This window comes from Pongo pygmaeus, chromosome 13, assembly GCF_028885625.2.
Source record: "Pongo pygmaeus isolate AG05252 chromosome 13, NHGRI_mPonPyg2-v2.0_pri, whole genome shotgun sequence".
Lineage (NCBI taxonomy): Eukaryota > Metazoa > Chordata > Mammalia > Primates > Hominidae > Pongo > Pongo pygmaeus.
Window position 1 is genome coordinate 67,280,388 of NC_072386.2, and position 22,555 is coordinate 67,302,942.

The 22,555-nt window shown below is 41.5% G+C and overlaps 1 protein-coding gene and 1 non-coding gene across 2 annotated transcripts in view; both read right to left on the minus strand.

Annotated features, from left to right (window-relative positions):
* The window catches only part of GNA14 (G protein subunit alpha 14), a 228,435-nt gene that overhangs the window by 202,572 nt on the left and 3,308 nt on the right, over positions 1 to 22,555 (minus strand). The window lies entirely within an intron of this gene.
* On the minus strand, positions 10,524 to 10,630 carry LOC129044860 (U6 spliceosomal RNA). Its single transcript, XR_008504834.1, has one exon. It is a non-coding gene; the product is annotated as a U6 spliceosomal RNA (small nuclear RNA).

Genomic DNA, 22,555 nt, shown 5'->3' on the forward strand with positions numbered 1-22,555 from the left:
AAGACCAAAGGTAGATAAATTCATGAAGATGAGGAAAAACCAGCAGGAAAAGGTTGAAAATTCCAAAAACCAGAATGACTCTTCTCTTCCAAAGGATCACAACTCCTTGCCAGCAAGGGAACAAAATTGGATGGAGAATGAATTTGACGAATTGACAGAAGTAGGCTTCAGAAGGTGGGTAATAACAAACTCCTCCGAGTTAAAAGAGCATGTTCTAACCCAATGCAAAGAACCTAAGAACCTTGAAAAAAAAGGCTAGACAAATTGCTAACTAGAATAAACAGTTTAGAGAAGAACATAAATGACCTGATGGAGCTGAAAAACACAGCACAAGAACTTCGTGAAGCATACACAAGTATCAGTAGCTGAATCAATCAAGCAGAAGAAAGGATATCAGAGATTGAAGATCAACTTAATGAAATAAAGCATGAAGACAAGATTACAGAAAAAAGAATGAAAAGGAATGAACAAAGCCTCCAAGAAATATGAGACTATGTGAAAAGACCAAACCTACATTTGATTGGTGTACCTAAAAGTGACGGGGAGAATGGAATCAAATTGGAAAACACTCTTCAGGATATTATCCAGGAGAACTTCCCCCACCTAGCAAGACAGGCCAACATTCAAATTCAGGAAATACAGAGAACACTTACAAAGATACTCCTCAAGAAGAGCAACCCCAAGACACATAATTGTCAGGTTGAAACGAAGAAAAAAATGTTAAGGGCAGCCAGAAAGAAAGGTCGGGTTAACCAAAAAGGGAAGCCCATCAGACTAACAGCTGATCTCTCAGCAGAAACTCTACAAGCCAGAAGAGAGTGGGGACCAATATTCAACATGTTTAAGGAAAAGAATTTTCAACCCAGAATTTCATATCCAGCCAAACTAAGCTTCATAAGCGAAGGAGAAATAAAATCCTTTACAGACAAGCAAATGCTGAGAGATTTTGTCACCACCAGGCCTGCCTTAGAAGAGCTCCTGAAGGAAGCACTAAATACGGAAAGGAAAAACCAGTACCAATCACTGCAAAAACATACCAAATTATAAAGACCATCGACACTATTAAGAAACTGAATCAACTAATGTGCAAAATAACCAGCTAGCATCATACTGACAGGATAAAATCCACACATAACAATACTAACCTTAAATGTAAATGGGCTAAATGCCCCAATTAAAAGACACAGACCGACCAATTGGATAAAGAGCCAAGACCCATTGGTGTGCTGTATTCAGGAGACCCATCTCATGTGCAAAGACACACATAGGCTCAAAATAAAGGGATGGAGGAATATTTACCAAGCAAATGGAAAGAAAAAAAAAAAAAGCAGGGGTTGCAATCCTAGTCTCTGATAAAACAGACTTTAAACCAACAAAGATCAAAAGAGACAAATAAGGGCATTACATAATGGTAAAGGGATCAATGCAAAAACAAGAGCTAACTATCCTAAATATATATGCACCCAATACAGGAGCACCCAGATTCATAAAGCAAGTTCTTAGAGACCTACAAAGAGACTTAGACTCCCACACAATAATAGTGGGAGACTTTAACACCCCACTGACAATATTAGATCAACGAGACAGAAAATTAACAAGATTCAGGACTTGAACTCAGCCCTGGACAAAGCAGACCTAATAGACATCTACAGAACTCTCCACCCCAAATCAACAGAATATACATTCTTCTCGGCACCACATTGCACTTAGTTTAAAATTGACCACATAATTGGAAGTAAAACACTCCTCAATAAATGCAAAAGAACTGAAATAATAACAAACAGTCTCTCAGACCACAGTGCAATCAAATTAGAACTCAGAATTAAGAAACTCACTCAAAATCACAAAACTACAAGGAAACTGAACAACCTGCTCCTGAATGACTACTAGGTAAACAACAAAATTAAAGCAGAAATAAATAAGTCATTTGAAAGCAATGAGAACAAACACACAATGTACCAGAATCTCTGGGATACAGCTAAAGCAGTGTTTAGAGGTAAATTTATAGCACTACATGCCCACAGGAGAAAGTGGGAAAGATCTAAAATCAACACCCTAACATCACAATGAAAAGAACTAGAGAAGCAAGAGCAAAGAAACTCAAAAGCTAGCAGAAGACAAGAAACAACTAAGATCAGATCAGAACTGAAGAAGATAGAGACATGAACAACCCTTTAAAAAAATCAATGAACCCAGGAGCTGGTTTTTTGAAAAGATTAACAAAATAGATGGACCACTAACAAGACAAATAAAGAAGAGAGAAGAATCAAATAGACACAAAAAAATGATAAAGAGGATATCATCACTGATCCCACAGAAATACAAACTACCATCAGAGAATACTATAAACACCTTTACACAAATAAACTAGAAAATCTAGAAGAAATTCATAAATTCCTGGACACATACACCCTCCCAAGACTAAACCAGGAAGAAGTTGAATCCCTGAATAGACTAATAACAGGTTCTGAAATTGAGGCAGTAATTAATAGCCTACCAACCAAAAAAAGGCCAGAAGCAGATGGATTCACAGCCAAATTCTACCAGAGGTACAAAAGGAGCTGGTACCATTCTTTCTGAAACTATTCCAAACAACAGAAAAAGAGGGACTCCTCCCTAACTCATTTTAAGAGGCCAGCATTATCCCGATACCAAAACCTGGCAGAGACACAACAAAAAAAGAAAATTTCAGGCCAATATACCTGATGAACATTGATGTGAAAATCCTCAATAAAATACTGGCAAACTGAATCCAGCAGCACATCAAAAAGCTTATCCACCACAATCAAGTCAGCTTCATCCCTGGGATGCCAGGCTGGTTCAACATATGCAAATTAATAAATGCAATCCATCACATAAAACAGAACCAATGACCAAAATCCACATGATTATCTCAATAGATGCAGAAAAGCCCTTCAATAAAACTCAACACCCATTCATGCTAAAAACTCTCAATAAACTAGGTATTGATGGGACGTATCTCAAAATAATAAGAACTATTTATGACAAACCCTCAGCCAATATCATACTGAATGGGCAAAAGCTGGAAGCATTCCTTTTGAAAACCGGCACACGACAAGGATACCCTCTCTCACCACTCCTATTCAACATAGTATTGGAAGTTCTGGCCAGGGCAATCAGGCAAGAGAAAGAAAAAAAGGGTATTCAAATAGGAAGACAGGAAGTCAAATTGTCCCTGTTTGCAGATGACATGATTGTATATTTAGAAAATCCCAATGCCCAAAATCTCCTTAAGCAGATAAGCAACTTCAGCAAAGTCTCAGGATACAAAATCAATGTGCAAAAATCACAAGCATTCCTATATACCAATAACAGACAAACAGAAAACCAAATCATGAGTAAACTCCCATTCACAATTGCTACAAAGAGAATAAAATGCCTAGGAATACAACTTACAAGGGATGTGAAGGACCTCTTCAAGAGGTCCTTCAACTACAAACCACTGCTCAAGGAAATAAGAGAGGACACAAAGAAATGGAAAGACATTCCATGCTCATGGATAGAAGAGCCAATAATGTGAAAATGGCCATACTGCTCAAAGTAATTTACAGATTCAATGCTATCCCCATCAAGCTACCATTGACTTTCTTCACAGAATTAGAAAAAACTACTTTAAATTTCACATGGAAGCAAAAAAGAGCCTGTATAGCCAATACAATCCTAAGCAAAAAGAACAAAGCTGGAGGCATCACACTACCTGACTTCAAACTATACTACAAGGCTACAGTAACCAAAACAGCATGGTACTGGTACCAAAACAGAGATATAGATCAATGGAACAGAACAGAGGCCTCAGGAATAACACTACACATCTAGAACCATCTGATCTTTGGCCAACCTGACAAAAACAAGCAATGGGGAAAGAATTCCCTATTTAATAAATAGTATTGAGAAAACTGGCTAGCCATATGCAGAAAACTGAAACTGGACCCCTTCCTTACACCTTATACAAAAATTAACTCAAGATGGATTAAAGACTTAAACATGAGACCTAAAACCATAAAAACCCTAGAAGAAAACCTAGGCAATACCATGTAGGACACAGACATAGGCAAAGACTTCATGACTAAAGCACCAAAAACAATGGCAACAAAAGCCAAAATTGACAAATGGGATCAAATTAAACTAAAGAGCTTCTGCACAACAAAAACTATCATCAGAGTGAACAGGCAACCTACAGAATGGGAGAAAATTTTTGCAATCTATCCATCTGACAAAGGGTTCATATCCAGAATCTACAAGGAATTTAAACAAATTTACAAGAAAAAAACAACCCCATCAAAAAGTGGCCACAGGATATGAACAGACATTTCTCAAGATATTTATGCGGCCAACAAATATGTGAAAAAAAGCTCATCACCACTGGTCATTAGAGAAATGCAAATCAAAACCACAATGAGATACCATCTCATGCCAGTTAGAATGACGATCATTAAAAAAATCAGGAAACAACAGATGCTAGAGAGGATGTGGAGAAATAGGAACGCTTTTACACTGTTGGTGGGAGTGTAAATTAGTTCAACGATTGTGGAAGACAGTGTGGCGACTCCTCAAGGGTCTAGAACCAGAAACACCATTTGATCCAGCAATCCCACTACTGGGTATATACCCAAAGGATTATAAATCATTCTACTATAAAGACACATGAACATGTGTGTTTATTGCAGCAACTATTCACAATAGCAAAGACTTGGAACCAACCCAAATGCCCATCAATGATAGACTAGATAAAGAAAATGTGGCACATATACACCATGGAATACTATGTAGCCACAAAAAGGATGAGTTTATGTCCTTTGCAGGGACATGGATGAAGCTGGAAACCATCATTCTCAGCAAACTAACACAAGAACAGAAAACCAAACATCGCATGTTCTCACTCATAAGTGGGAACTGAATAATGAAAACACATGGACACAGTGAGGGGAACATCACACACCGGGGTCTGTCAGAGGGTAGGGGGCTAAGGAATTGATAGCATTAGAAGAAATACCTAATGTAGATGACGGGTTGATGGGTGCAGCAAACCACCATGGCACATGTATACCTATGTAACAAACCTGCACGTTCTGCACCTGTATCCCAGAACTTAAAGTATAAAAATACTCTCAAGACGAACTTTAAAATAAGTAAACATGAGTCAGCACTGAATTTTTAAAATCTTGTCATTTATGGTATTTAAATCTGATATTAAATAATCTATCAGAGTTGTGATTAGTTTATGATTTAACAGTATAAATGTGATTATTTGATTTGATTACATTTAGAAACAATATTAGAATGTTTAGAATTAAGAGAGTATGGTTTTGTGGGGTTTTTTTGTTTTTTGTTTTTTTTGACAGAGTTTTACTCTGTCACCCAGGTTGGAGTGCAGTGGCTTGATTAGCAAAATGTTGAGGCTCATTGCAGCTTCAACTTCCTGGACTCAAGTTATCCTCCCACCTCAGCCTCCCGAGTAGCTGGGACTACAAATGTGTGCTACCATGCCCAGCTAATTTTTGCACTTTTTGTAGAGATGGGGTTTCTCCATGCTTCCCAAACTGGTCTCAGACTCCTGGTCTCCAGCAATCCTCCCGCCCTGGCCTCCTAAAGTGCTAGGACTATAGACATGAGCCACCATGCCTGGCCAAGAGAGTAAGATTTATTTAATCGATCTATCAGAATCACTTCACTACTTAGATTTTGCTTGCCAGCTTTTTCGGAGGTTTGAAATATTTGAGGATACTTGGGATTTTAAAATGTGTAAATAGGTTTAAAAATGTTTAAAGAAAACGTAATAATTTAATTAACTGAATTAATAAGTGAAGCAAACAGTAAATTGAAAACTAATCAAAGAATTAAGAAACATCCCTTTAATTTTTATATGCAAAAAACTAGATTTATAAAAATTAAAATGAGCATTAAAGCCTTAGAAAAACTAGTTTTACAGTTTATATTCCACTCTAATAAAGTCAGTATCAACTAAAACATGCAGCTACAAATGTCTCTTTGCACACAGAAAGACCCTATCAAATATTTGAAAACTCGGCTGCAGAGAAAACAGTTGTATCCCATTACAGTACTGATGAAGATGGGAGGATGAGAGACATCAACAGAGCATTGCTCACCAGCTGGCCCACAGCATCATCCTATACCCTTCCCCCAACATTAGAGTCTAATTTTTTCTGCCTTAGGATTGCAAAAAATTTGGAAAGAATTCCCAGATATATTGTTGAGTATCAAGAGGCTAAAAGCAAAACAGTGTATATTATTTTATTAGTTAGGATATCAGGTTAGCTGCCATTTAAAAAGGGTCTAATCATTTATAGTTCAAGGCTAATATGACACCTTCATGGTCTCAGAGACATAGACCCTTCCTATCATGTTGCTTTTTCACCCTTAACACCTTATTTCCATCTTATGGTAAAATATGGCTGCTGCAGCTCCTACCATCAGGTTACATCTTCCTCTAGAAGGGAAGAAAGCCTCCTTTCCTTTTCAGGTCATCACTCAGAAATTGCTACATCACTTCAGTTTACATCCCATCATCACATGGCCACAATTAGCAGCAGCGAAGCTAAGAAGTATAGTATTTAGCTGGGTATCCACATGCCCAGATAAAACATCTTGTATTACAGAGAATCTGTATTCAGGAGACTGCTAGCAGTCTCTGCCACAAATATGCCACTTTTTATGTAAAAAAAAAAAAAAAAAAAAAAAAGGTAAAAAACCATCAAGAGTGTCTATTCACATTTGTGCATAAAGAAAATCTGAAAGTTTAGGAAGCACATGAGATGTATACAATAAATCAATGGCTCTAGAACATTGGCCCACAGTACAATGTCAGTATCTAGTGAAGTTTTCATTATCAAAAAGTAAAATAAAAAAAAAAACACATAATGAGCATGAGTTCATCATACATTTAAGTTTATTCAGTTTAAAGTGTTATCTTCCATTAAGCCCTTCTACTATTTGAAATTCAAGTATTCTTTCTTTATGCAATAATGTTGATATTAAATGGTAATGATGGCAGTGGCGGGCCATCTGGAGCAGCCGCTGCCATCATGCAGGCTGCAGCAGGGAAGCGTGGCTGGGGCTGCATGTTCCATGGAGCTGGTAAGAGGCAGGCACAAGCAGGATCCTCACCCCTTCTGAGTTGGGGTGGAAGCTGCCTGGGTGCTGCAGCAGCTGCCCAAACTGCAGCTGCAGACCCAGGCATCCCTGTGCTCTCAGGGTTCAGGAGCAGGCAGGAGCCCTACCCTGCTGGCCACCGCTGCAGCTGCCAAAACCACAGCTGCAGACCCAGGCACTCCTATACCCTTGGGGGCCCAGGAAGGCCCCCCCTGCCTTTGCAGGCTTGGAAGTGCCTGCTTCTGCTGCCTGGCTTCTCCCTGCTGTTGGCACCCGCTCCAATCTCAGAGCAAAGTTGGGGCCATGGGAAGCCAAGGGGGGCACTGAGGGAAGCTTGGTGCTGGGCCACAGGCACCCCTTGGCACATGGGCATCCTGGGTGCCATGGGTGCCATGAACAGCAGCTGGAGGCAGACAGGCTCCTGGACAGGAGGTGGGTCCCTAGTGAGGGCCTGAAGGCTGTTGGCTGGGCTGCCAGTCCCATGGACCAGAGTGGGAACTTGTGGTGCCTTTTCCAGGCCTACCCATGGCCACCCATGGACCAATTGGTGCACACTGCCTCCCCTCTGTGGCCCTGTAGGGGCTAAAACAGCTGTAACACAAACAAGGCTGAAATATGCCCCTTGCTTGCCACATTGTGGACAAACAGGAGAGAAGAGCTGTGGCCATTTGAGGACCCCAGACCTAGGAGACCCCTAAGCCAGGGCTGTGACTCCCTTTGGGGCCCTAAGGTTCCTGGAGTCTCCAAGCTTCTGGATGCCACCATGTTCCCCAGTGCCAGCAATGGAAGCTGCTTGTGGCGTGCCTGGTCTGGCCGCAGCCTCACAGAGAGCCAGTGCCTTTGCTGGCACCTGGAGCTGCCCACCCTGCTACAACAAAAGGCATGTCTGACTCTGCGCAGTGGCGGGATCCCACACTCGCTCACACACCCCTCACTATTCCATGCCTGACTCTCCCTTGGCAGGTGTGGAACCCAGGCTGGTAACGTGAGCCAAGCGCAGCTTGCCAGGCCAAGTGAGCAAAACAAGCTCAATGGGCCTTAGCAAAACTCAAGCAAAGGCGCCACCAGCCACAGAGGTTTCCAGACAGAAAAATACCCCAAAGATCCTGTAAAAGTAATGTATTTCCCCATTTAGCAAATGTTATGAAACACCCAGGCACTATACAAGATGCTGAGGAGTCTCATGTTACAATAGTCTCTACACTCATAAAATTTAGAGGCTAGCAGAGAAGGAGGATGGTAAGTACAATTTCAAACTAGGAAAAGCACTATTTTTAAAAAGAAATGTAGAAGGTGCTATGGGAGAAATATTCTGAGGAACTTAATTTGGACTGGGGTGCCAGCAAAGGCTTCCAGGAGGAAGAGAGATTTAAGATGCATTCTCAAAATGAGTATCAGTTCACTAGAAGACCAGTAGAAAAGAGTGTTGTAGGCAGACAGATTGGCATGTGCAGAGGCCTAAGAAGGATGAGTCTGGCCCGTTGAAGATTCTAAAATATGGTTCTGTGGCCAGAACTAAGTAATCATGGGGAATAATGGCAGAGGGTCATTAGGGGACAGATAGAGGGTCTCACAGGCCATGCACAGATTTAAATTTGCACCCAAGACATAGGTTCTGAGCAGAAAAACAACAATCCAATTTACATTTTTAAAAGGTCACTCTGGCTGGCAGAGTGAAGAGTGAATTTGGGGCTAGGGAATGGTAGATAAATTTAGCAATTCAGATAGAGATGGGTGGCAGAGAGGATGGCAAGAAGCGGGCACAGCAGAGATTTGCCCCCATGGGGTAGATTTTGGTGAGCTATCTGGCTCTAGGAGACAAAAGCAGAACTGTGATTAAGAACCAAGGCTCTGGCGTCAGACCACCTGGATTCAAACCCTGGCCCCACTCTGGCCAGTGAATCTTGCCATAGGATAGGCCTCAATTTTCCCATCTGTAGAATGGAGAGGATACTACCTCCACCTCAAACATGGTGAGGAATAAATAAAATCACTGATTAAAGTACCTAGAATAATGACTGAATGTATAAATGTCACTGCTTTAGTATTGCCTTTTCCATTATTAGCATTAGGTATATCAGAAAAAGAATAAAAAAGACTGGATTCTGGTGAGCGAAGTGTTTCAGAGTAAAGCAACAGAAAAGAACAATTTACAAATTTCTCAACTGTAGTTTTGGTTACATATCAAAATCTTACCATGTATAGTTACTAGGAAAAGTCTTTATGAAAATACAGGAAAATGGGCTGGTTCATGCCTATAATCTTCTGTGCTATGGGAGGCTGAGGCAGGAGGATTGCTTGAGACCAGGAGTTCAAGACCAGCCTGGGCAACACAGGGACACCTTGTCTCTACAATAAATAAATAAGCTGGGCATACTGATGCACCTGTAGTCCCAGCTACTCAGGAGGCTGAAGTGAGAGGATCCCTTGAACCCAGAAGTTTGAGACAGAAGTTGATCACACCACTGCATTCCAGCCTAGGCAACAGAGTGAGACCCTCTCTCAAAAAAAAAAAAAGAAAAAAAAGGAAGGAAGGAAGTGAAAGGGAAGGAGGGAAGGAGGGAAGGAGGGAAGGAGGGAAGGAGGGAAGGAGGGAGGGAGGGAAGGAGGGAGGGAGGGAGGGGGGGAGGGAGGGAGGGAAGGAGGGAGGGAGGGAGGGAGGGAAGGAGGGAGGGAGGGAGGGAAGGAGGGAGGGAGGGAGGGAGGGAGGGAGGGAAGGAGGCAAGAAGGCAGGCAGGCAGAATACGAGAAGTATTATCTTCCAAATCTCATTTTATTCCTGGAATCCAGGCTCAATTTTAATATCCTTATACCACTTATCCAAAAAAAATCAATTCTGGAATTCTCCAATTTTCCTTTCTTCAAGGCCCAGCCCAGGCCTGTGTTCCTTTTATGAACCTTCTTAGACAATCACAAACAAAAAAGACTTTCAGCTACTGTAAGGAATTCTTTATACTACTCAGCTGGTATTTCATGTAAACTACTATAAAGAGAGAGACATATCTTCATTCAACCAGTATTTGAGCTAAGTTCTGCACTTAGCATTGTGGGTTCAATAGTGAGCAGAGATCTCATGGAGTTCAAGGTCTCATGTGAAACTCTTCAACACACTCATCAAATTGCCAGGATGTAGTCCCTCCACAGTTATTCAGACATTGGAGCATATAATGTCATACATTGGAGTTCCCACACATTTGGTCACTATTATTATTTCATTTATTTCAATAGGTTTTTTTGGGGAACAGGTGGTGTTTGGTTACACAGATAAGTTCTGAAGTGGTGATTTCTGAGGTTCTGGTGTACCCATCACCCAAATAGTGTACACTGGACCCAATGTATAGTCTTCTAGCCTTCACCCCTCCCCCACCATTTTCCCTGAGTCCCAAAAGTCAAAAAATACGGAATGCTTCGTGAATTTGCATGTCATCCTTGCATAGGGGCCATGCTAATCTTCTATGTATCACTCCAATTTTAGTATATGTGCTGCTGAAGTGAGTGCATGGTCACTATTATGTTTTTTAGCCTTCTGTATAAATGACAGCACACTATTCCAAGAAGTAACTATTTTCAAGATCACATATAAGACCACTTGAAATAGAACCCAGTGGGCTGATGGCAATATACAGAGGTTTCTTTTCTAGTCTAATTTTAGCACTTAAATTGATTTCGTAAAATCAAATACTATGTCAATAACTAGTTTTGACATAGTATTTGAATAGTTTTGCTTTGTTTTAAATTTGTACTATCTGGTAAGGAAAAAAGAGGGAAAAGTAAATTAACTATATCCTTGAGTTCCAGGCTTATGTCCATATAAGTTAACATTTTTGAAGTTGAAATGCCTTTGCATTGATGTGTATATTTACTATGGTGGCATTTGCTTTTCTGAAAGGCTGTTTTCAAATTAATGGCATATCTCATAATCAATGTTGCCTTAGAAACTAGGAAATTCAACATGAAGACTCAGACTAACTCTGGGCCCTTCTGCCAATTAGCTACTAATCACCTGGCCCCATGACATCTGCTGAGTCCCTTCACTCCTCTGGACCTTTGCCACCCCATCCATAGGATGAAGGTTTGTACTTGTGTTTCTCAAACTCTGTAGGAAGGAACCAATTTTAAAAATTTTCCATCAGTTGAAGACTAATACATTTATGAAATACAATAAAAATACTCTTTGATGCCACAGCAATGTTAAATTGCTATAAAGGTTTCTAAACACAGGTGCATTTTAAGTGGTGCTAAGACTACTAATGGCTTACCACTAAATGGATTAGAAGATAATTCTACAAAAGATTAATCACCTTCATTTGATTTTTATTAGTAATATAATTAACATATTTTTCAATTACACAGTAGCTGAGCAACAGAAACAAATATTCTGGGATGGGTTACTCAGAAAGGAAGGTCTTATTTATGGCAGATTCAAGAGAGAAATGGCATGGATAATCCATCTAATAATAACTGACAACTGATCATTAATACAGAAGATGGCTTTCAGGCAAAACAATAAAAAATACATTTTACTTTTTTCTCTCATTCATTAAAAAAGCACAAAATATTAGAATTTGTCAGTCAATTTTTAAAAAGCAAACTTGACAACAAGGAGTATTACTCTTTGAATGGAAATATTAGCCATCTTAATCCATTCTGTGTTATAAAGGAATACCTGAGGCTGGGTAATTTATAAAGAAAAGAGGTTTATTTGGCTCATGAATCTCATGGCTAGAAAGTTCAAAACTAGGCATCTGCATCTGATGAGGGCCTTGGGCTGCTTCCACTCTTGGGGGAAGGTGAAGGAGATCTGGTGTGTGTAGAGATAATGTGGTAAGAGAGGAAGCAAGAGAGAGGTGGGGAAGTGCCAGGCTCTTTTGAACAACCAGCTCTCTCAAGAATACAGTGAGAACTCACTCCCAAGGGAGGACACTAATCTATTCTTGAGGGATCTGACCCGACGACCTAAACACCTCGCAGCAGGTCCCACCTCCAACACTGGGAATCAAATTTTCAATGTGAGATTTGAAGGAGACAAACATTCAAATCACAGCACAAGCCAATGTTCCATGGAGAGTGAATTTTCAACAAGAAGACTGATATATGATGGCTCTTACTAGAATATGGTTCCTCAGCACTGCTAAGTCCATTAATAGAAACATAACTACCTAATGGTTATTAGCTATAAGATCATTGCAGTTTTTAGGAGCACAACTTTTTGAAGACTACATGCAAGTACAAGGATCTATGCAAACATGAACATTTGCTACTTTTTGAAACGATTCTTGCCAAGGTAAAACATACATATGTGCTTGCTCTTCCTCTTTGTCCACCAGCCTGGCACCCTAGGACAAATGCAAAAAGACTCCTACAAATTACCCAGCTCAGCCCTTAAAGTCCCTTCATCAAATTGATGAGGGAGAGATTTCTTCGCCTGCCAGCAACAAAATATTCCCTAGACAGATTAGTCTTAGGTGCATCCTGGAAGTCTGCTGAAAGCCCAGTGTGACAATCAGAGGCTGAGCAGCTCCTGAGCTCCAGGCCAATGCCATAAAACAGAGGTTCTCAAACTTAAGTGTGTGTTAGGATCACCTGGAGAGATTATTAAAATGCAGATTGCTGGCTCCACTCCAGAAGTTCTGCTTCAGAGAGCTAAGATGCGGACTTAAGAGTTTGCATTTCTAACAAGGTCCCGGGAGGTGCTGATGCCGATAACTGCAGATCCTGGGAACACACTTTAAGAACCACCTGTAGAAAACATCTGATGACAGAATTTGAAAGACCTCAGAGGTCATCTGGTCCAAGCTTTTCATTTTACAGGTAAGGACCCTGGGGTTCAGAGGAAATGTCTTGCTCCTGGTCATATACCCAATAACTCAGAGCCTCCCCTCACCAAAAAAAGAAACTCGGTTCCCAGAGCCTAAACATACTGCTCATCTCATGATGCCAAGTTCTGGCCACACATCAGGTCGCCACTCTGAGAAGGAGCGCCAGCAGGGACTTCATGCTGTTGACCGTCCTCTGCACATGCCCTTCTGGGATGTACATGGTAGCTCTATCAGGACCTCACAATGGTAGGTGCATGGCCTGAGCCCAGATAGCAGATTGGCAGTGCAATGGGAACTACTTCTTGAATCTGGGGAAAGGGGTGGTAGGAGAAGAGCTGTGGACTCAAAACACGTTTACTGGTGATGTTTACAGCTCCTGGAGTACTAACTTCTTGAAGAAAAAAATAGTTCCCATTAAGAGATACTGGGCCATGAACTAATCAGATTTCTGCTGCCTTGAACTTTCAACTTCCTAAGTCTTACCACTTTTCACTGTTATTTGCTATTAATTTCCTTTTTTGTTCCACAATTCCAAGAATATCACTGTCTCCTTTACCTTGACTCTCGTTACAATGGACTCTTTAAACCTAAGAAGCACACACTGAAAAGGGAAAAAAACAGAGATCTGGCCCTAAAACCTGCAGTGGCCATTAACTGAGTAGATGTTGACCTCACCTCACCCATCAACTTCAGAGAAAATTTAAATTTTGCACAATTCAAACCACATATGGAATGAATTTCTATATCCTATCAGCAACCTCATAATTTTCTTAAATTAAAAAGTATATTTTAACTTGTTATCTATTCTATTGTTAAAATTGTTGAGCTGGGTGCAGTGACTCATGCCTGTAATTCCAATGACTCTGGAGGCTGAGGTAGGAGGGTCGCTTGAGGCCAGGAGTTCAAACCCAGCCTGGGCAATAGCAACGCCCCATCTCCAAAGAAATATTTAAAATCTAGCCGGGTGTGGTGGCATGCCTGTAGTCCCAGCTACTCGGCAGGCTGAGGTGGGAGGATCGCTTGAGCCCAGGAGGCCAAGGCTTTAGTAAACCATGAAAAGAAAAATTGTTTTTGTTAATACAGAGAGTACCAGGAGGAGGCATATCACATAGGTAATGCTTTTCTTTTGTGTTCATATTCTAGAAAACTTTAGCTTTTATTGCTACTCTCTGGTTTTATATGCAAAAGTTTATTCTGAAAAAATACTGGAAGATCAATATATTAAATATCAAATGTAGTCTTATAATGAAGTAATTAACGACTCTCTCTGAATAATAATGAGCACTTGCTTGTTCTATCTGTAACATGGGTATATCAACATGTATTCATGGAAGAATATTTCATATTTGATAGTCAACTAGCCTATCTCATTTCAGATTGGTCAAGTATCATTCTGGCTTTCAATGCTCACACTGTACCATCCAGTCATTATTAAAACATTGCACCAGGCACAAAACTGGTTCAGGTGCCAGGATACAGGAACAAGACAGCACAGCCCCACTCTCACAGAGCTTGCAATCTACTGGGGGGCAGACGAGCCAACAAGTAAGCAAATAAGAATATCAGGTCAATTCCAAGATAACAGCTATGAAGAAATAAAGCCAAGTTATAGAACCAGGCAACTAAGAGTAAATGGTGCAAGGATGATTTCAGGTAGTGTGATCTGGAAAGGCCTTGTCAAGCGATGAACTTTTGAGCTGAGACGCGAAGATAAGGAAGAAACAGCCATGTATGTGGAACAAGAGTGGGGAACAGAAAAGAATGTTCCAGGCAGAAAAAAAGAGCAAGCTTAAAGACCCAGAGGTAACAAACGTTGCGTTTGAAAAACACAAAGAAGGTGAGTTTGGCTTCAGCCCAGTAAACCAGTGGGAGAATGACCCTGTGTACATTTTGAGAGGTAGGAAGGTATTTGGCATTTATTCCAAGTGTAAGTAAAAGATACTGAATTTAAGTAAGGTAATAATATAATCTAAGTTTTTAAATGGACCAAAGAAGGGCAAATGTGGGCGGTGGGAAATCAAGAGGACACTGCAATAACGCAGGTGAATTGCAGCTTTGGATAGGGGAAGAAGTGGTGAGATTTGGCAAATTTTTAACACCAGAGACAATGCTGGCAGATGGGCTGTGGGAGTTTCCTGGGATAATAGGATACATGTGTGAAATTTTCATAGTCCTGTAGAATAAAGGCATGATTTTAAAAAACAAATTCAAGAAATTAACTGGAGCAATATTAAATACACCTTAATTAAAGACATCTGCCTCTTTTTCATGATTCCATTGTCTGAAAGCTTACATTTAGTTTTTGAGTTTGCCTTTACCAATCCATTTAGGAAAAGCTATTTTATGGAAAATATCACATTTTTGTTGTAGATCTTTGTAATCTGGCGCTGCCCAGCATCTGAGCACTTATCTTCTGGGGGAAGAGTTTCAAGAAAGGTAGGAGGCAGCAGCCCACCCCCTTTCCCTGTGGTAGAAAGCTAAGGCTGGCAGAATTTTATTTAACAACCACCTAAAATAAATAGCACTGACTATGTGCCAGGCACTATTCTAAACGCTCTAAAAATGATGACTCATTTAATCCTTATAAAAGTATCTCCTATTGGGTTGTTATTCCCCTTTAACAGATGAAGAAACTAATGTACATTCCAGGATGCACACAGCTTATCAGTGGAAAAGCCTATATTTTAAACCCAGCAAGGCTGGCTCCAAAGAACATGCTAACCGCTATGTCACACTGCCTTCCCCCAACAACCTGGTAGTTGAGCACAATCAGACAGATGGAAGTTTTGAAAGTGACACCAGGGTGCAGAAGATGGTCACAGGTGATTTGCAGCTCTGCTGTGAATATAAGTGTCTAGCAGCAGCAGCAGCAGCGACTGGCAGGGTGGTGGAGTCCACTGACTGTGTCCTTGACAGCCTTGTCTGGTACTAGCATTTGCTATGTCCAGAGTCCCTTAAATCCTGCCCTTTTGCTGAGCCTCCTCTCCAATTTCCATTAATTCTATTTCCTGCTTCCACTCTAATAAATTATGACTCTGCTTACATGGTCTACAATCAAGAATCTTGGCCAGCATGGCTAATTTACCCATCAGCAGAGAGCCAATCTTCATAGTGAATGTGAGGGCTCTTGCAGAGGCTTTTGTGGTCCCTTCCAACTTTAGAGCCCTTGGATTTCCGCTAGTATATTTTCTTCCTCTAACAGTATTTGTAGCTGTGGCTACCTGGCTCACAGGGATCCCGGGCCCCAGCCATCTGCACTCAGGTGACAGTCATGTCCGTGATACATGTCCCCTGGCCAGAACTGATTGATCCAGGACTGCACCCTGATGCCACAACCTGGCTATAAAGGTCTGCAGAAATGGCTCTCAAGCTTGGAAGGGGATGGGGTCAAGTCCTGTTGATGGCTGTGCCTTGAGTCCCCTAACCCAACTGCCCTGGCACTTGCTCTTTCTCATTTGTTATTCAAATCCTCTTTGAATTCCATGAGATGCCCTGGTGACAATCCTTCTGATAAATTATTGTCTCCTCTTTGAATTTCAACCATCTTTAGTATCATCGTAGCTTTGCTGCAATAATTCACTGAAAATCCCTCTGACTTCCCAATATCATGACCTCCCTTCATCTAGCCCTACAGATGGGAGTTGTTACAGCAGTATTTTCCCCTGTGGTGTAAGTATCATGGGAAATGAGAAAGCGAAAGATGACATAGACTAGAAGGCATCTTTTAAAAAGAAAAAAAAAAAAAAAGACCATTTGAGGATTAAGACTTTATTTACATTGCTTTTTGCCAAACTCCACTGTCAGATTTTTCCACTTTATATCTGCCCACAGCTTAAGAATTATTAAAGCCTCAAAAATTTCATCCTCTAATGACATGATTTAGCACCTTGATTCTTTAGGTACTTGGATACCGTACTAGTAATTGATCTGAATTAGGGACTTGATATCTTTGTTTCAAGTGGCTTAGTTTTTTGAAAGATCCAGTTCTCCACTAAAAGGAACCAGAGCCCCTCAGAAACAGCTGATTTCTTCCCCAGCTGGGGAAGAATTGGTACAAGATGAGCCTGGGGCATGTTGTTATGCCAGAAAACAATGAAATGCTCAAAAAAAAAAAAAAAAAAAAAAGAGAGGCGTGTCACAGTGACACGGGAGCCAGCTTGAAGGGGATCTCATTGCACAAGTCGGGTACGATTTGAGCATCAAAATGATTAAGAACATTAATGAAGTAAAAATCATTGAGGGAAAAAAACCTAGGTATTCATGAATTTGCATGAAAGGAAGGAAGGGAGGGGAGGGGAGGGGGGAAGGAAGGGAGGGGAGGGGGGAAGGAAGGGAGGGGAGGGGGGAAGGGAGGGGAGGGGAGGGGGGAAGGGAGGGGAGGGGAGGGGGGAAGGGAGGGGAGGGGAGGGGGGAAGGGAGGGGAGGGGGGAAGGGAGGGGAGGGGGGAAGGGAGGGGAGGGGAGGAGGAAGGGAGGGGAGAGGAGGAGGAAGGGAGGGGATGGGAGGGGAGGGGAGGGAGGGAGGAAGGAAGGAAGGAAGGAAGGGGAGGGAGGGGAGGGAAGGAAGGAGAGAGGGAGGGAAGGAAGGAAGGAGGGAGGGAGGGAAGGAAAGGAGGGAAGGAAGGAAAGAAGGAAGGAAGGAAGGGCAAAGGTAAGGCTGTTGCAGTAGAATGTCAAGTGCCAGCTGGTAAATGTGGAGAGCAGTGGAGTTGGAAAATCATTCTGCAGACACCATGTTATAGATTGGATCAACTGGAAACCATCAATGACTCCTACATCTTGATAAGAAGCAGGATATTTACTGGCCTTATAAAGTGTCTCTCCACAAAATTATGATACAGTGGATAAAACAGACAATATCTTAACCAGGCCATCAGAGTTATCACCACCACAGAGGAGCAGATGGACATGGTGTGCCTCAGATGCCACCCCCGAGAAGGACACAACAGCACGTATCCAGTGTTCCAGCCAGAAAAGCACAGTTGGAATCTCTAATCGTAAGAAAATCACCAGTTAAATCCCAAATGAGAAACCGTCTGTTAAAAAAAGGGAGAGGGGACTGTATTTTTCAAAAATTCAATGTCGTAGAAGCAATGACTTTGTGGAAAAGTTCCAGATTAAAGAAACTAAAAGGATATGAGAACCAAATGCAATCCCTGAGCCTCCCCTGGACCCTGTACTGGATGTGGGGAAACACCACTAAGGACATTATTGGGTGAACTGACAAAACTGGGATATGGATAATAGATTGGACACAAATATTGCATCAAAGTGAAATGTACAGACATTTCATAAGTGTACTGCGCTTATGTAAGAGATTATCCCTATTTTTAGAAAAACACACTGAAGTGTTTAGGGAAAAAAAGGCCACAATACATATAACTTACCCTCAAACATTGCCAAGGGAAAAGGGCATACCTGTGTTGTTTGTGCTATTCTTATTCTTGCAAATTCTTTATAAATTTTAAATCAGTTCCAAATAAAAAGTAAAAAAAAAAAAAAAAAGATTTGGAGCAGGAGATTGACTGCAAAGGCACAGGGAACTTTCTGGGATGATGGAAGTGTTTCTAGATTGTGATCATACATTTATCAAAACTCAAAGTGTACACTTAAGCCTGGTGACTTACTGTATTCAATAAAGATGATTTGCAAAGGTACAAAGGGTAGAAGTCCAGTATTTCAAAAGGTTCTGTATTCATTTAAGGGTAGACAGAAGAAGAGGTAGGTGCATTTGCCTCTTGAAAGGCCTCAGGAACTGCTGTGTTATAGATGGAAGCAAACTATCTGGTGAGATTGGTTTGCTCCAGCCAGGATGAACAGAAGCCACAGACAAAACCACACAATCCTCCTTTCTGAAGCATATTATGGCAAAAAAGCAAGCATTTTTATTTTAATGTCTATTTTAGAGTGAACACAATACTCACATAACTGGTTAAAATAAAACACAGGCCAGGTACGGTGGCTCATGCCTGTAATCCCAGCACTTTGGGAGGCTGAGGCAGGCGGATCACTTGAGGTCAGGAGTTCGAGACCAGCCTGGCCAACATGGTGAAACCCCGTCTCTACTACAAAAAATATAAAAATTAGCTGGGCGTGGTAGTGGATGCCTGTAATCCCAGCTACTTGTGAGGCTGAGGCAGGAGAATCACTTGAACCTGAGAGGCAGAGGTTCCAGTGAGCCATGATCGTGCCATTACACTCCAGCCTGGGCAACAGAGCATGACTGTCTCAAAAAACAAACAAACAAAAATAAAATAAAACACAAAACTCAATGAAATCTGGTCCCCAAGGGATCCTTCATATGATCCCAGATCCTAAGAACACCATTTACTGTCCTCAGAAATTTCCCCAGATGGTGAGGAGAGTTTGTGCATGTCTCACCCAAGCCCCCATGCGCAGACAATTGTTTGCATCTTACCCTCACCATAGTTCAAGGCCCACTCAGATGATGCCTCCTCCAGAGGCTCCCCCTTTACGCTCTGCCTGTTCTACCTCTTAATCTCTGTTAAGCTTTTATGACCATCTTCCTCATAACAGCTATTTGTGAACTGTCCTTCTCCAACTCAGCCCTTGGGAAGGAATCCCTGCACTATGGCTGGCACCTTGGAAAAGGCTGTTGCATTGAACTAAGCTCAGATAAAGGAACGTGGGCATATTTACCATTTCATTCCTTTTCTTCTTCAGAGTGGGAAGGTGTTGTCATTTTTTCTTTTTTTTTTTTTTTTTTTTGAGACAGGGTTTCACTCTTGTCACCCAGGCTGGAGTGCAATGGTGCTAATCTCAGCTCATTGCAACCTCTACCTCCCAGGTTCAAGCGATTATCTTGCCTCAACTTCCTGAGAAGCTGGGATTAAAAGCATGTGCCACCACACCCAGCTAATTTTGTATTTTTAGTAGAGACAGTGTTTCTCCATGTTTGTCAGGCTGGTCTTGAACTCCTGACCTCAGGTGATCCGCCTGCCTCAGCCTCCCAAAGTGCTGCGATTACATGGGTGAGCCACCGCACCCAGTCGGTATTGTCACACTATTTGCACCATTTTCTGGAATGGACTTCCTGCCCAGGAACATGACAGCTAATTCTGAAATGGGATTTTGTTATAACCAATCCAATAAAACTTTCTGGGACCAGATTTTCAACCTTTTGGTGTAAGTAGGAAGAGGAATTTTAAATCAGTTTGTGGCTCAGAAAACACTGAGGGAAACTCAAAGCAAAACATTTCTGTTAAAGCACTACCACGACAATTTATACAAACTTCTATGCAACCCACAGTTGGTCAACTAAAATGGAAAATGACACCTCTCTAGGGCCTGAAAATACTCAAAAACGGAGTGATGATAGCTGACACTGAGTACTCACTGCCATCCAAACCCCAGAGAATTTAGTCCACAGCTAAGACACTGTAGGGCTAGGGTTCAAACCCAGGCAGACTGGGCTAAGAATCTACATTTTTCATCTCTGCACCAGTTTTTCTGGCTGAATTTAGTCCTCCCGCCAAAGCTTATATGTTGAAATCCCAACCACTAGTACCTCAGAATGTAACTGTATTTGAAGATAATGTCTTTAAAGAGGTGATTAAGATAAAATGAGTGGGGCCCTAATAAAATAGGAACTGGCATCCTTATAAGAAGAGGAAGTGGCACGGCACAGTGGCTCATGTCTGTAATCCCAACACTTTGGGAGGTTGAGGCAGAGGGATCGTTTGAGCCCAGGAGTTTGAGACCAGCCTAGGCAACAAAAACTAAGAAAAATAAAAATAAGCCCAGCATGGTGGCTCACGCCTATAGTCCCAACTACTAGGGAGGCTGAGGTGGGAGGATGCTTGAGCCCAGGAGTCAAGGCTGTAGGAAGCCGTGACTGTATTACTGAATTCCAACCTAAAGAGTGTCAAAAAAATAAACAAATTAATTAATTTAAAAAAAAAGAGACACAGGAATGCGCATGCCCAGAAGAAAGGCCATGTGAGGCCACAGGGAGAAGGCAGCTGTCTGCAAGCCAAGGAGAGAGGCCTCCAGGAAAACCAAACCTGCCAAGCCAACACCTTGCTTTTGGACTTCCAGCTCCATCACTGTGAGAAAATTAATTTCCTTTGTTGAAGCCTCCCAGTCTGTGGTATTTTGTTATGGCAGCCCTAGCAAACTAATTCAGCCAGTATCTGTTAAATACCAATTCCTCTTCCTTCCAGAGAGCTCCAAGGTAAGGTCTGCATCCAGAATTTAAAACACTCAACCCAATTAACAAGCCACACTTCACCCAATCTGCATTTAACAGGAAAATCAATAAAAGATCATTTTCCCTTATTTAATAGCTATTGTCCTGACACTTTCTCCCTATGCTGATCAGTACTCACCAATGTTCTTATCAGTACTCTTTTTTGTCCTACTTTTATGCAAGGAACTGATAAGAAATTTCTTTCTACTAAATTCAACCATCTCCTTTATTTTCTCCATCTCTTTTTGATGAGAAGGTGTCACACCAACATCTTGCAATTATTAGCCTTAACCAAACAACAGCTTTTATCTTTCCCTAGTAGACACTGACCTGTGCTTTTATTAAGCAGAAACAGGATACTGCACTTCGGAAACATCCTCAACATCATTTTGTTGCAAAAGCATGCTTCATTGTGAAAGAGATGGTGGCTTTGGGGGTCATCCCATACTCCACAAAAGGATTCCAAACTCCCATTTGCAAAGTGGGGTTTTTAACTGAGGCACCCGAGCAGTGGATGCTCTAATCTACCCACTAGAGAGACGGGTGAATTTTTCACTCGAATTGCATGACTTCAGACAAAACGGTGCATACCCTCCCCTAATTCCTGTCTCTTCTGAGTCATTGGCTCTTCCTTGAGAAGAAATGGAGCTATGCCCCAGGACTTTACAGACTGAAATAAATCAGAGGTTTTGAAGTCCATCCTTGGAGTTCTGAACAGCTCTGTGTGGTTTAGAAACTATTTTTCACAGGAAAGTTTTCATTAAGGGGATGTGCTAGTCACAACTCCACAAGGTGAAAATGGGAGTTTCCAGAGGTCAGACAGTGCCTCAAGGTAGTAGGAGGAAGGTTGGAGCAAGGGCCTGGGGAGATGAAGAAGACCCTCGGGTCACCCTGATTAATGTGACTTTCAGGGCAAACAATTTACCTACAAACATTTCTCCCCTAGTTTGTGGGTAAATGCAAGCATTTTACATCAAACAGGCTTATTACCAATACAGTACAGCTCAGCTGACTACACAATTTTTCATACAAAGAGCCAGCATTTGTCAAGCTCCTGGTATATTCTGGACACTGTACTTCATACGTTGACACAAATCAAAGCATTGCAAAATGAAATAGGGTTCAGCCTGCCCTTATAAAGAAAAAAGTACATATGCAACTAAACCCCTCTGTTTTGTGGGGTTCAGGGCAAAAGTACAAAGCCCCCCACCCATAGTTATTTTCTAGTGTTAATCAAGCTAGCAAATTGTCACGTATTCCTCCTCCCTTGACAAAAGTAGCTTTATAACAGCCTAGAAGGCCAGGGACAATTTAGCATTTTCAGACCTTTCAAAGTTATGGGTCAGACACAGAAATAGCAGACCTGGCCAATGAACAGAGCCCCTTCCCTTCCCCAC